The 13,195-nt window shown below is 39.8% G+C and overlaps 1 protein-coding gene across 1 annotated transcript in view; it reads right to left on the reverse strand.

The window, feature by feature from the left end:
- The window catches only part of LOC109989743 (leucine-rich repeat and fibronectin type-III domain-containing protein 2), a 152,168-nt gene that overhangs the window by 83,412 nt on the left and 55,561 nt on the right, over positions 1–13,195 (reverse strand). The gene's annotated exons all lie outside the window — the stretch shown is intronic.

Here is a 13,195-nt window from a genome sequence, read left to right on the forward strand (position 1 = left end):
GACTTGCCTCAGGACACTTTGACTCTTGGACTAAAGGAGCTGGGGATCGAAAACAGCCAATCTTCTGATTGGCAGATGACTGATTATCCCACTAAGCCACAGCTGCCCCAACAGCAGGACTTGGTTTTAGAAGTATACGTCAATTGTTCTCCACATCATACTTCATATTTATACAGCATGTTATCCAACAGAAACAGGGACATTATGTATTCAAACCTCTGGTTTATTCATTACAAAATCTTGCTTTCAGCTCTCTAGTAATAAGCTTGTTGTGCCACAGGTGTATATTTATCTATCATCTAAAATTAAAAGCCTGTATTGCACTTCATTAATTCACAGTATACTGTAAGACAGCCTGAAGTATTAGCAGCATATGTTTCAGCCCCAGGCTTTTGGAACTTTAGTGCCTGAACTGTAATGACGCAAGCATTACAAACAGCTTTCATCCACACATGTGAGGCAGGTGAATGGGACTCAGGCACTATCAGGCAGCTCCAGGGGGGCTGCAGAGCTGATACTCAGGAGCAGTCGAGCCATTGAAAGATTTTTGAGGAAGAGGATGACGCGATCGTGCACTCAAAAACTCCATCCCTGGGGCTTGTGCTACTGTTCATCAAGCACAGTGACAGTTTTGGGACAAGTTCATGAACAGCTGCTGTAGGAGGCTGAGCTATTCATGGATCTCTCACCATCCAGACATTTTCTGATCAAAGCTCAGTCAAAGTAGGCAAAATAACACATTTAACAGCACAGAAGGTTCTCTGCTACCATTTCATCAGACCTTTTATATAAAATCAGCACGACTGTGGGATGTTGCAGATTTTGTTTTATTGTCAAGTTTGGTTTAGTCCTTTTTAACTCCATTTGTTTGGGTGATGTTAGAAGCATATTATATGTTGTTTTCTTCCATAGCTCTCAGAGTAAACGCTTCCAAACACACCCACTCGAAAGGGTTTCTGCAGCAGAAACAATACATGGGATATTCTCAAAACTGGTGGCACATCAGTTGCATCACAGTGAATCATGCTCACAGCACTTTGATTTTATCCCCGTCACGGACAGTAAGCCTTCTGCATCTTGAGAACTGGCAATAGCGCATCCAAGCAGGAGTCCTACACTATATTTATGTCACAATAGTTGACTTTCTTTTAAAATGTATTGTGCTAGTCAGTTGTTACTTGAGAGAATTGACAATTATCAATCAGGGTATTCACTCAGTTTATATTTGTTCTGACATAATCCATCCTAAAGCTGCCCACACAAGTAGAAAAGTGTCAAACCAGCAATATTTTGTCAGTGGAAAAATATCTGGCCGTGACTTATTTCCAGTATAACAAGCACACCAATTCCTGCTTTGCCAGAACAATGGATCACAGAATCATCCAATATAAACCGAAGCTTCTTCCAAAGGCAACTGGACAGGAGTTTGGTTCTTTGGTCCCCACCAGGGTTTGTTTAAACATTAACACCACCCCAAAAAAACAAACTATCTGACAAAGCGCACCAGATTTAGTTTCAAACGGATCAAACGGCTTAGGCTAAGTAACACAACTATCTCTCTTTTTGGATCTCTAGGTCACTCAAGAATGGCTGCACTGTCTTTTCTCACCTAGCAGAAAATTAGCTTAAAATTTTGATTATGGAATTTTTTGGAAGGCAAATTAACCAATCCCAGCTGTCATTGAGTGAGAGGCGGGGTAAACCCTGGACTGTTTGCCAATTAATCACAGGGCTGACAGATAGAGACAGACAACCAGCCACACTCACATTCACACCTGTGAGCAATGTTGAGTCACCAATTAACCAATCAAGCATGTCTTTGGACTGTGGGAGGAAGCCGGAGTGCCTGGAGAGAACTCACCTCTGCACAGGAAGAACAAGGGAACTCCATACAGCAAGGCTCATGTCCAGCGGGGATTTGAACCAGGAACCTGGAAAACCCTACAAACAGGAATGCAAAAATAGGCATAACCCCTGACCTTTTAACACCAAAATCTAATCAGTTATCCATGGGGCATGGGTTCAAGTGTGTGTTTGGATATTGTCCCCAGGTGAACCTTCCATCCATTCATCAAAAAAATTGGAATAGCCAACGGAATAATGCCCAGAAAAGCGTTTATCTAGCAAGATGTTATGTTACAATGAAGTTAACATTTGACCCTTTGGTACAGAATGTCTTCACTTCATCATTTTGGGCCATATTTTAACAATCTAAAGTGCAAGGTCTTAAGGGGGCTAGATGATTTAGAGCTCGTCTGACTACATCTTCTGATCAGTAGAATACAGTCTGGTGAGGGAACACTCACCGCTACCTCTTAGATGTCTGCTTTACCTCGGAGGGATTCCTACTTCAGCCCAGCATGGGCCAAATACTCCAAGCTGAGGCTGACACCAAGCTCTCCATCATGCTGGTGTAGGCCTCAGCTGCACTCTGATGCGTGCGGAAGCACACACACTCACATGCCGGCACACTTCAAAGAGCTAGATTTATTGTAAACCTCAAACATAACCATGAGCACAAACTTACCATCTTGCTGACAGCTATCAGACTGTCCAGTTTTATGCATGCAGTAGACGAGATAGTCATGGATGCCGGCAGAAAGAATAAGCAAAAATTTTTTTTGGCTTGTCCGGATATTTCAATGATAAATTAAGTTGCACTGCTGTGTCTAGTGTGTAAATGTGCACAGTGTCTGTCTTTATTTGGAGAGGAAATATCTTTTGATTGTTTCTGATGTTGTGGGAATGCTTCAGAGGATATAATTTGCATCTACGACCGACATATGTAATACAGTATAGCCTGTGTGTGTTCTGCATGTTCAGGGACATGATGGGAGGAGAGGAGGTAAATGAGCCGGCTGGAGCCTAATGTTTCCTGGAATACGAGATTAAAACGTGCCTACCTGCAGGTGCACCCGGCTCTTTAAGGATAGAGAACCGACACTCTGATTGGTTTGATTCATGTTACTCCTATTTATAATTGAGCAACTTAATCCAGCCTCTTTGCCCCCTTGGCCTCACTTAGCACCCAGATTTGTGTGCTGCTTAACAGGCAAAGTGCAGTCAGACACATGTGCTATGGACTGATCGCTTTAGAGTTTAAATGACGCCTTAGACGGGTTTTCGGTTGTTTTATGGTGCAGAGGCTTTGTGCTTCCTCATGATACCAACACAGCTTACCACACCTCTTTATGAGACCAAAACACCAATGGGAGTCAACACTGTGACGAGTGAATTTGCTGTTTACATACTGTATACAAACTGGGTTAAAAAAATGACAACTGTGTCCGGTAGAAAATACCAATGACATCTGTGCTGCACTCAAATAAGTTTTGCACCTGATAGGTCCCTCAATGATATTAGACAGATATCAAACAGTGTTGTAATTATCATATGACCAATGCCCCTAAATGTCCATGTTGATGTCTGTGATAAATTAGATGAAATCCGTGCTAGCTTTCCTGAGCTGTTGCATTCATAAAATGGGACCAATGGATAGAGCCAAAGACTTTACATTGCCAGCCACAGGCTCACACTGGCACTGAGGTTTAAAAATATCTATTCAAATTAGAATTATTGTAAATTCCCATTCACAAGGAAGCACCTAAACGAAATGTGTTAAATAATCGCCTGTCGTGTAAAGGTCCTAATGTTAAGAAAATTAGCGTTCTACGTATTAATAACTTCAGAAGAGGAACATTTAAAGTGAAAAGTCCCCCACATCCTTCTTATATTTTAATCTCAGCACATTCAGAAGAAGATATCCTTTATTAATCCCACATGGGAAATTACATTTCTCATTACATTGAGACATGCTTCGCACATAAGGTGAAATACACACACATGGACACACAGGATCCTATTGAAGAGTGAGGGGGCTGCATATTAAAGAGCGCCCTAGCATTTTAGGGTAATGTGCCTTGCTCAAGGACCTGGTACACACTAGGAATTGACGCAACAACCCTACTATTCCTGGATACTGCCTCCTCTATTATACTGTGCTTCAATCAGTCCATAGAGATTTAGACTTCACTTACTCATACATTAAAGAGTGGCACATTGAGATCACATCAATATTATATTGGCTATTAATATAGCTATAATGGATGACTGAGTCTGCGTGTGTGTGCGTTTTTCTGTGTTTGTGTGTATTGGGGTTGGCTCTGGAGGAAGATCTTTATTTGGAAAAATCAATTAGTGTGCATTTGATGTGATTGACTGAATATATTCATGTTCTGGTCAAAGAGCTTGGGCAGATAAGAAGCAGCAGAAGACTCAGACATTTCATCTCGGACTTAGTTTCTGATACATTTGATCATTAATGGATATCAACAAATGATACCGTGATTAACTGCCAAATTGACCGCACTATTTCTTGTTTTAATAGCCCTTCTCTGCCCCCATGGACAAAGTGATTAACAAGCTTTTACTTTTATATTGACTGTAGTGTAAGTATTCATTAGGAATGATCACCTGTGATCACATTAGATAGCTCTCAAGTGAATAACCTTGGCACGATGTCTAAGAGCTGTTTTCAAAGTATCAGTATCTTTGTTAAGTGCCATTCCTCACAGCGGCTTCAAGTGTGTCATGAATATTCTGCGTAAAGTGTTAAAACTTTTTACTGGTGCATCACAAAAAGCCAACACAGCTGACAAATAATTATCTGTCCTGCTTTTCAGATAATTCAATAAATTCCAGAAGGATATGCTCTATCATCCAAAAAGTAACAATATCATTTATAGTGAACTTTATGTGGATAATAAAGAAGCTTAAATATTAAGACTAAAGGTGTTTTCACACATGCACAAAACTCCCCAAAAAGAATTCCCAAAAATAAACTGATTTTTTTTTTCCTGCCAGCCTCCTTGTTCAATTTCCACCTGAGATGATGTGTGAACGCAGCAGGAAAATTCACCCTGAACAAGCAGGAGTGATGATGTTTATACAGTTTAACCAATGAGCTGCGACCATCCTTTAGGTAATGAAGCTATTACTACTCTTTTCTGGTCCCCAGTATTTTGTTCTCTCTTTGTTCCTTGACACTGTGAATACATCCAATAACACGCACAGTATCATTGATATAAAGGCAAAAATCTGCCATTATAGTGTCCGACTCTGTTGCTTTCTCCGTCACCTTTGATCCCACATGTCTTGCCTCCAAACCCTCTTCCTCCCTTCTGACAGGGAACTTTTCATGCTTTGAGATACATATGGGAATAGTAAGAACCTCTGGAGGATATCAGGGGCAGGCTGTCCTGAAATTTTCTTGAAATTTATGTGTGCATTAGCGCATGTGTGAAAATAGCTTAAGAGTCCTCATCATCACAGTGAGGTTATGCTTTTTGCTTAATGACAAAATGCTCAATATTTTACAGTAAGATTTAGAATATAAAGCATATATACATTGTTTATTATGCATTGTATGTTAGCATGCTAACTATTAGAAGGAAAGCTGGGGCTCATTGTTTTATGAGCCCCAGTGACATTGCACGTAAATATGTTTTTTATCATGCCTATAAACCCCTCTATTTCAGCCCTGCTCAGAACAGGCTGTTTCTGTGTCTGTACCTTTAAATGTAAATGAGCTGTGTCTGACCACGCCCCTCTCTGGAAGGGTTTGGGTGACTCGGGCTTTCTTGCACCATGACGGATGGTTTATGGTGTGAAGGGGGCTCAGAGGGCAGAACAAACACCTAGCTATGTGAAGGTCACCCACCTGGGGGAGGGGTTACTGCCCTTTGTGATGTCACAAAGGGAAAATCTCCAAACAGCCTGTTTGAGCACACATTTTCTGAAAAGTGGAACAGGAAAAAGACGGAGAGGATGGACTTTTCTCATAATTGGGGGGTTTGTAGTCATATTAGTGTTAGAAAAACATGGTAAAGTGTATTTTGCATCATATTTGATATTTAAAAGATCCTTTAAGTCTTTACAATTTATCCTGGGGAGAACAGGAGTGTCTGAAACAGATTAAACAGCAGTTTCATCCAACTGTTTTGGGGACATCTCTTTTGGGGACATAAAAGTCAATTTTATTACAATCTATAAAAAAAGTGTTTATGCAGAAAGAAAGACAAAAACTACAAACCAATTTTTAGATATATCAAAGTGATGACTTAATTCAAGAATATAAAAGGAAGTTATACTATCACAGTCCAGTCAGAAACCTCCAACCTCAAACTTCCTTAGCCTTTGAAGAAATCACACAAAGCCTGTGATTACAAACCACATAACCACCCTTTTAAAGGTTATACTACTTCTGCTGTGCTGGAATAATGCTTCTTTTAATAATTCACATACTGACCCTGCGAGGCTTTTAAATGTGTCTACAGAGCACAGCCTCTGCTTTGTGTTCTCTGCCAACATCTTATTTACATCCTGGGACGATGCCATGCATAAAAGGGGTTTCATCTATGAAGTCTAAAGGTTACGGATGGGCAGTAAAATAATATTTTTCAAGCATTTTTAGTGCTTCTAAATGCAAACCCCTACTTGCTCATAATAATACAGATATGGTAATCTAGCACAGGACAAAAATGATTTGGTTTTATAAGCAATTATAGACAAATAAATGCAAGGAAATGGGACTTATGTAATGCAGCAGCTTGGTAACGGCCCCATACTTTAAAATAATGGTTCTTTTTTTGGGCTAGCCTCAGGACCTACCTCCAACTCCTCCATGAAAAATTGCAACCCAAATTTCTAATATTTTGCAACCGATGACATTTAATTAATAAAAAAGAATCTAGTTTGGAAACAATATATGTGACAGAACACAGAAACGGATAACCGTCTGTAAAAGGCTTTGTGATCTACTTTTGGGTCCCAACCCACTAGTTGAGAACCATTGCTCTAGAGCAGGGGTTCCCAAACTTTTCACCCCGCTACAGCAGCACACACTAAGGCCTATCCAAACACTGACTTTAGAACAACACTAGAGAAAAGAGCAGAACATTAAAATAATCAATCAATCAATCAAACTTTATGTATATAGCACCTTTCAGACAAATTAAATTGCAGTTCAAAGTGCTTAACAAGAGTGCAGAAAGGTTATTGACAGTTTATAAAATCATTGATAAAAATCATTGAGAGACTATCATTGAGAGACTAATGCACACCAATAAGAATTAAAAAATATGTATAAAAATGAAAAAATAAAATATGACACATGAAAGCAACAAGATATTAAAATTAATACATAGGAGAAAAACATTTAAAATTGTAGTAGGATAAAAAAAGGCAATACAGTAATGTTAAGATCTGAATTTATATAAAGGACTATATAAAAGTCAGACTGAATAAATGAGTTTTAAGACTGCGTTTAAAAATCTCAATATTCTCGGCTCCTCTCAGACACTCAGGAAGGTTGTTCCACAGTCTTGGAGCGTAACAGCTGAAAGCAGCATCACCAAAGGTCCTGCTCTGTGGAACAACTACAAGAGAGGAACTGGAGGATCTGACGGGCCGTATTGGTTCATAAACTAAAATCATATCTGATAGGTTGTCTGGTGCAAGGCCATGTAATGCTTTATAAACTATTAAAAGAATATTAAAATCAACACGAAAACTAACAGGCAGCTAGTGTAAAGATTTTAAAACAGGTGTGATGTGTGCTCTCCTTCTGGTCTTTGTCAGTACTCGTGCAGCAGAGTTTTGTAGTAGCTGTAGCCGATTTGTTGTGTTTTTAGGAAGACCAGAAAGGAGAGCGTTACAATAGTAGAGGTCAGTACAGTCTTCTATCGATACAAAACATTTTCTGTCACACAAATACGAGGTGAACCAGTTAAAAACATTCCCAGAAAGGCCTACATACTCACTTAGTCTGTCTAAAAGAATCTGGTAGTCAACAGTATCGAAAGCAGCACTGAGGTCGAGTAGTACCCGAACAGAAGGCTTGTTGTTGTCGAGGGTTTTCCTGATATCATTAACTACTTTTAGCAGGGCCGTCTCAGTGCTGTGGCGTGCACTAAAGCCAGACTGAAACATTTCTAATGAAATAATGAAACAAAATAAAACAAACATTGTTTCATTGTCAATGTTTGACTTTAATTGCAGCACAAACCTTACTTAACAACTATTTCACAATAATGGGTAAAATGCTATTTTAATATATTTCAAATTTGTTTTGTTTTTGGGAGGCACCTCGCGACCCCCCTCCCAGTGTCTTGCGACCCCCACTTTGGAACCACTGCTACAAACAGCAGGCATCTTCGACAGCCTGCTGAAATTCGCCTCCAACACCGAGGAGATTCTCAGGAAATGTCAGCAGCGAAAATACCTCCTAAGGAAGCTCAATTCCTTTGGAGTCAGTAAGAACATTCTTCTGACCTTCTACTACTCCTTCATTGAGAGCATTATTACTTTTTCTATAACCGGCTGGTTCCACTCCACCACCCTCCAGAACAGAAACCGCCTGCAGAGCACGGTCACAGTCTGCTCTAAGATCATTGGACTACCTGTAAGGACTTTGACATCCATCTATGAGCAACAGACAATCAGGCTAACAGGTCGGATTATGCAGGACCCCTCACACGCTCTCTTCCCAGTGTTTGAGTGGCTCCCCTCAGGACGCCGGCTTCACTGTCCCTGCTGCAGGACACAGAGGAGAAGAGCAACCTTCGTTCCCAGGGCTGTCCAGCTCCTCAACTCCTAACCCCCCCCAACAGACACCAACACCTCTCACCCAATGCAGACTCTCAGCTGTGAACTTCCTTTATATTGACATGCACCTTAACTGCCTCTGCTTTATCTGGTCTCATGCACTACATCACTTTATTTTATCCCTTTTATATCAGTATTCATACAGTTCTGGTTAATTTATTCCTGTTGTTCCTTATCCATCATTGCACTACGGTCACTTTATTTATCTAATTTTTACCTCACAGTTATATTGTTTATATTAGTTCTGTTGTTCCATTATTCACCATGCACCTTAATAACTTATCATTTAGTATTTGCCTACGTGCACATAGTTCTGTATATATACATTTATTTCTCGTTTACTGCATATAGTTCTGTTTATACCTGGTCACTACTGCACATAGTTATGTATATATATATTTATTTCTTGTTTACTGCATATAGTTCTGTTTACATCTGGTCACTACTGCACATAGTTATGTATATATATATATATATATATATATATATATATATTTATTTCTCGTTTACTGCACATAGTTCTGTTTACATCTGGTCACTACTGCACATAGTTCTGGTTACATCTGTTTACATCTGTTAGTCCGATCACTGTCCACTTATATCTACTTTTTTATATTTTGTATTTTTAAGTTAAGTTTAAGCTTTAAGTTGTATTTAAATTGACTCTTTCTATTTAGGTTAAAATGTTTCGTTTACTTGCACTGTTGTTAATTTACTGCTCTGTGTGCCTTTGAATTGCCCCCCGGGGACAAATAAAGTTTTTTTAATTGAATTGAATTTGAATTTGCTCTAGAGGACACTGTCACATCTTAATGATGTGTTTGGTTTCAATATGCCTTCAAAGTCAGGTTAGACAGTTCTGAATTGCATTGAAGTGTTTATAGTACAGGTGTCAAACTCAGATCCTATCCGGCCCGCGAGATAATAATCATAATTCTATCATACCTGGTTGTTTGGTAGCCTATACAGCACACACACCACTGGTACTACAAATCCCAGAATGCACCGTAACAGCCAGCGGGCCACTCAAGACTTGCAATCTCCAGCTCCCCCTCCCCACTACTGTTTCTGAGCACAGCCTCAATTAGGGAAACCAGCAGTTTCAGAGACTGACTGTGTGATCCTGGACATGTATGATGCAGGGAGAACTTTCCAAGCCAAGCTGGGCCTTTCAGAATGCAGAAAGCTAAATGCAGGAGCTAAGTTTGTGCAACTTTCGTGTTGCTGAACAATGACAAACCAGTCTTCCCTGCTGTGTTCATAGCCTTGCAGGTAAACTGAGCACTCTTGGCTGCGAGTTCACACGTCTATTTTCCACCATTACACTCAGAATCTTAGTTTTGAATTGCTCAATTATGTGTTTGCAGTTTAAGTGGAAAGAGCGCCCGCACATATCAAAATGGAGCTTATAGAACTCGATTGCAATGTCACACTGTAGCTGTGACTGCACAGCTCCCACACCTCATCCCTGAAACAATGCCTCCAACTCCGCCTACAAGCTGCTCGATCGTTCTGCATGTTTGGAAGAAGAGCAACTTTACTCTTTTTGATGAAGGTGAGAAAAAACCTCACAGGTGTCTCTCACTAAAGCAACTTTTTCCTGTAATCACAAAGTCGACTCTTTATGGTTGAAATATTTTCACTAGATAGTTCACATTGAAATATTCTTATTGTGCTTGATGGCCTTGGTAATGTTAAGTAATGTAATATTTTACATGTTATCAATACCATAGTTTTCTGTTTGATGGCCTGTTTCTAAAACTGCTGATAGAGGCAGACTTAAAAACATGAATCATGCTGATGAGCCTTATATTTTCAATTCTATCTCTCTTATGATTCATTTTTATACTATCTTCGCTTTGTTCTGACATCTTTAAGATGTTTCAGGAGCAGTAAAATTCATATTTATGTTAGAATAGTTCATCATATTCCCTCTGATGGTCAATTTAAGTCTGTTTTTTAATAAATGCTGACCCTGTTTGGGCCTCAGATTAAAATGTTTACCCCGTCTGTAATTGAGTCTGACACCCCTGATTGTACATAATGAATCCACTAGCAGCCTATTTATGTGTTCAGTCATATTGACTTTGGCAAACTTTAAATCTGGCCGGCCCCAGTTGAGGTCTGATTTGACAAATCCGGCCTACAACCTGATATGAGTTTGACATCTGTGGTTTATAGAATTGGTGGAAAGGTCAAACAAGAACTACACTTTTACCAAGAAGACCAGTGTTCAATGTATGCTTATTTTATTTAACGTACATTTCCTTTCAATATAATTTGAACCGCAGTCTTCTTCCTGAGACTATCTGAGTAGGTTTGGATCCCAACCCCGACCAAACTGTGTCTGTTCAGCGAGCTTTGAAAGTCCAACTGAATGTTTCCCATTGGGGCATCTTAACCATTTAATTTTGACTCTAACTGTATATTTTGACATCGATACGTGATCATGTAGACCTGCAAACCCAAAGCTTATGGTACCTAGATCATCACATGTCAAAGCACAGTGCCATGCTAAACTGCCATATTCAACAAGTTGGTTTGTTTTTTGCGCTGGACTTTTGAGTCTGTAAATGTGCTTTGTTGGATGGGGACACTCATAGATCCCAGTGGCACAAACTTATATAACTGGTATGAAACTCTTGCTAGGCTCTGATTTTTCATGTTTGCACTTTATGCTGCCAAACACATCATCAGCTCATTACATGAAATTAGCCCTGCCTCATTGCATTCATTAGCTCTAGCTTTACTTATATTGCCGGCCTGTGTCAACTGTCCGAGCTGCCAATGACGATTAACACTACTTTCATCAAACTAGAGGATGACTTAGTACTAACTCATGGGGGGGGATTTGACAGCTGAGTGTGATTTTAAAAAATCCAGGAAACTGGGTGAATGCTTCTTATATCTAAAGTTTTTTCATCCTAAATAACTCAAATTCTGGTATTCATGGTCACTGGGGACTTAATTATTTAAGAGAAAAAGATAAACAAAGCTATCTGGTATATTCAGGAGGTCGAGGAATAATGGTAAAGCCCAATCCAATCCCGAGAGTGTGACGTCTCCTCTATTGGAATGAAATTCTCTCCTCTAATGCAATGCAAAATAATTCACAGGCTGCTTGTGTTTTCAGCTGACCCTGCTTGTCCTTCACAGTATCCTGGGATTCTCAACCTATAAAACAGGTATTATTATCCTCAGCTCGTGACCAAACTTGGCAGAATATTCTACAAGGACTGTATGCCAGTCATCGGTCCTCAGGGGAATGTCGTGGCCCCAACCTCATCTGCAGCTATCATTGGCTGTGTGTGAGCTGTTCACATCACCAGGAAGCAAAGCCAAAGGGAAGTCAGGGAAAAAACAGGGGGGGGGGGGGATGGAATAGAAAGAAGAATAGGTTGATAGAATAAAAGATGGATGGGGAGCAGGAAATATGAGTGGAGTAAAAGGGAAAAGAAATAGAAAGCGGATGGCTACATTTTAGGATGAAAGCCAGAAGGGAGAATGGAATAAAAGAAGGAATAGAGAGTTGGAAGAAATGATTTAAAGGAGAAAATGAAGGCACAGAAGAACAAAGAAGAATCTAAAACAAATTAAGGATACACATTGGCGATGAAAGAAGTAATACACACAATAAAAGTTGAAACCACAGACCAGTACAAGACAACAAAAGGAAGGAAGGAAGGAAGGAAGGAGGGGAAGTGAACAGAACCAATGAAGGATGAGGAAAGGTAAGAAGACATTTTGGAAGGCAGAGAGGAGTCAAACAGATAAGGAAGCTTAAAGAATGGTAAAAAACATAAGGAAGGTATAGGACTCAAAAAAGTAGAAAAGGATGGATTTTCAGGAAGAATAAAAGTAACACACCGAAGGAAATGGGAAGTAAATAACAAAGGAAGGAACTAAAGCAGAATGATGGAGGGATGGAGGGATGGATGCACGGACGGACAGATGGATGGAACACAATATACAAGATGGAAAAAAAGGCAGGGAGACAATAAGGAATGACTCAAAACAGTTGGAGGGGAGGAAGCAGAACCAGACCATTAGGAGAAAGACCGAAACAATAGAAAAGGTGAGGACAGATGAAGGGAATAAATCAAAAAGTAAGGAAACAACTTAGATGGAGAGAAAAAGGGAAGAATGGGGAAAGTAACAAAAGAGAGAGTGAAGGGAAGGAGGAGGGACTACACAGAAGCTATATGAGGAAGGGAGAAAGGAAGGAAGGAAGGCTGGAGAGAGTTGACGGTCTCAGCTCATGCAGGTCTGATTGATTCCTGCCAGGCCTAACTGTGCTGAATTCTTCTGAATATAAATGAAAAATAAGGCCTGATCGACTCTCCCTGGAAGTAAATAAGATAAGGAAAAGATGAAATACTGTGAAACAAGAAGTTAGTGGGTTAGTTATTGATGATTTTTTTGGCCTATGTATTTTGAATTTACTTTCCATTTACTCTTCACCTTCGAGCAACTATAAAGACTCCAATCAATCTGCCGCACAATCACAGCAGCAGAGCAGCTCCATATGCTG

Source organism: Labrus bergylta, chromosome 18, assembly GCF_963930695.1.
Source record: "Labrus bergylta chromosome 18, fLabBer1.1, whole genome shotgun sequence".
NCBI lineage: Eukaryota > Metazoa > Chordata > Actinopteri > Labriformes > Labridae > Labrus > Labrus bergylta.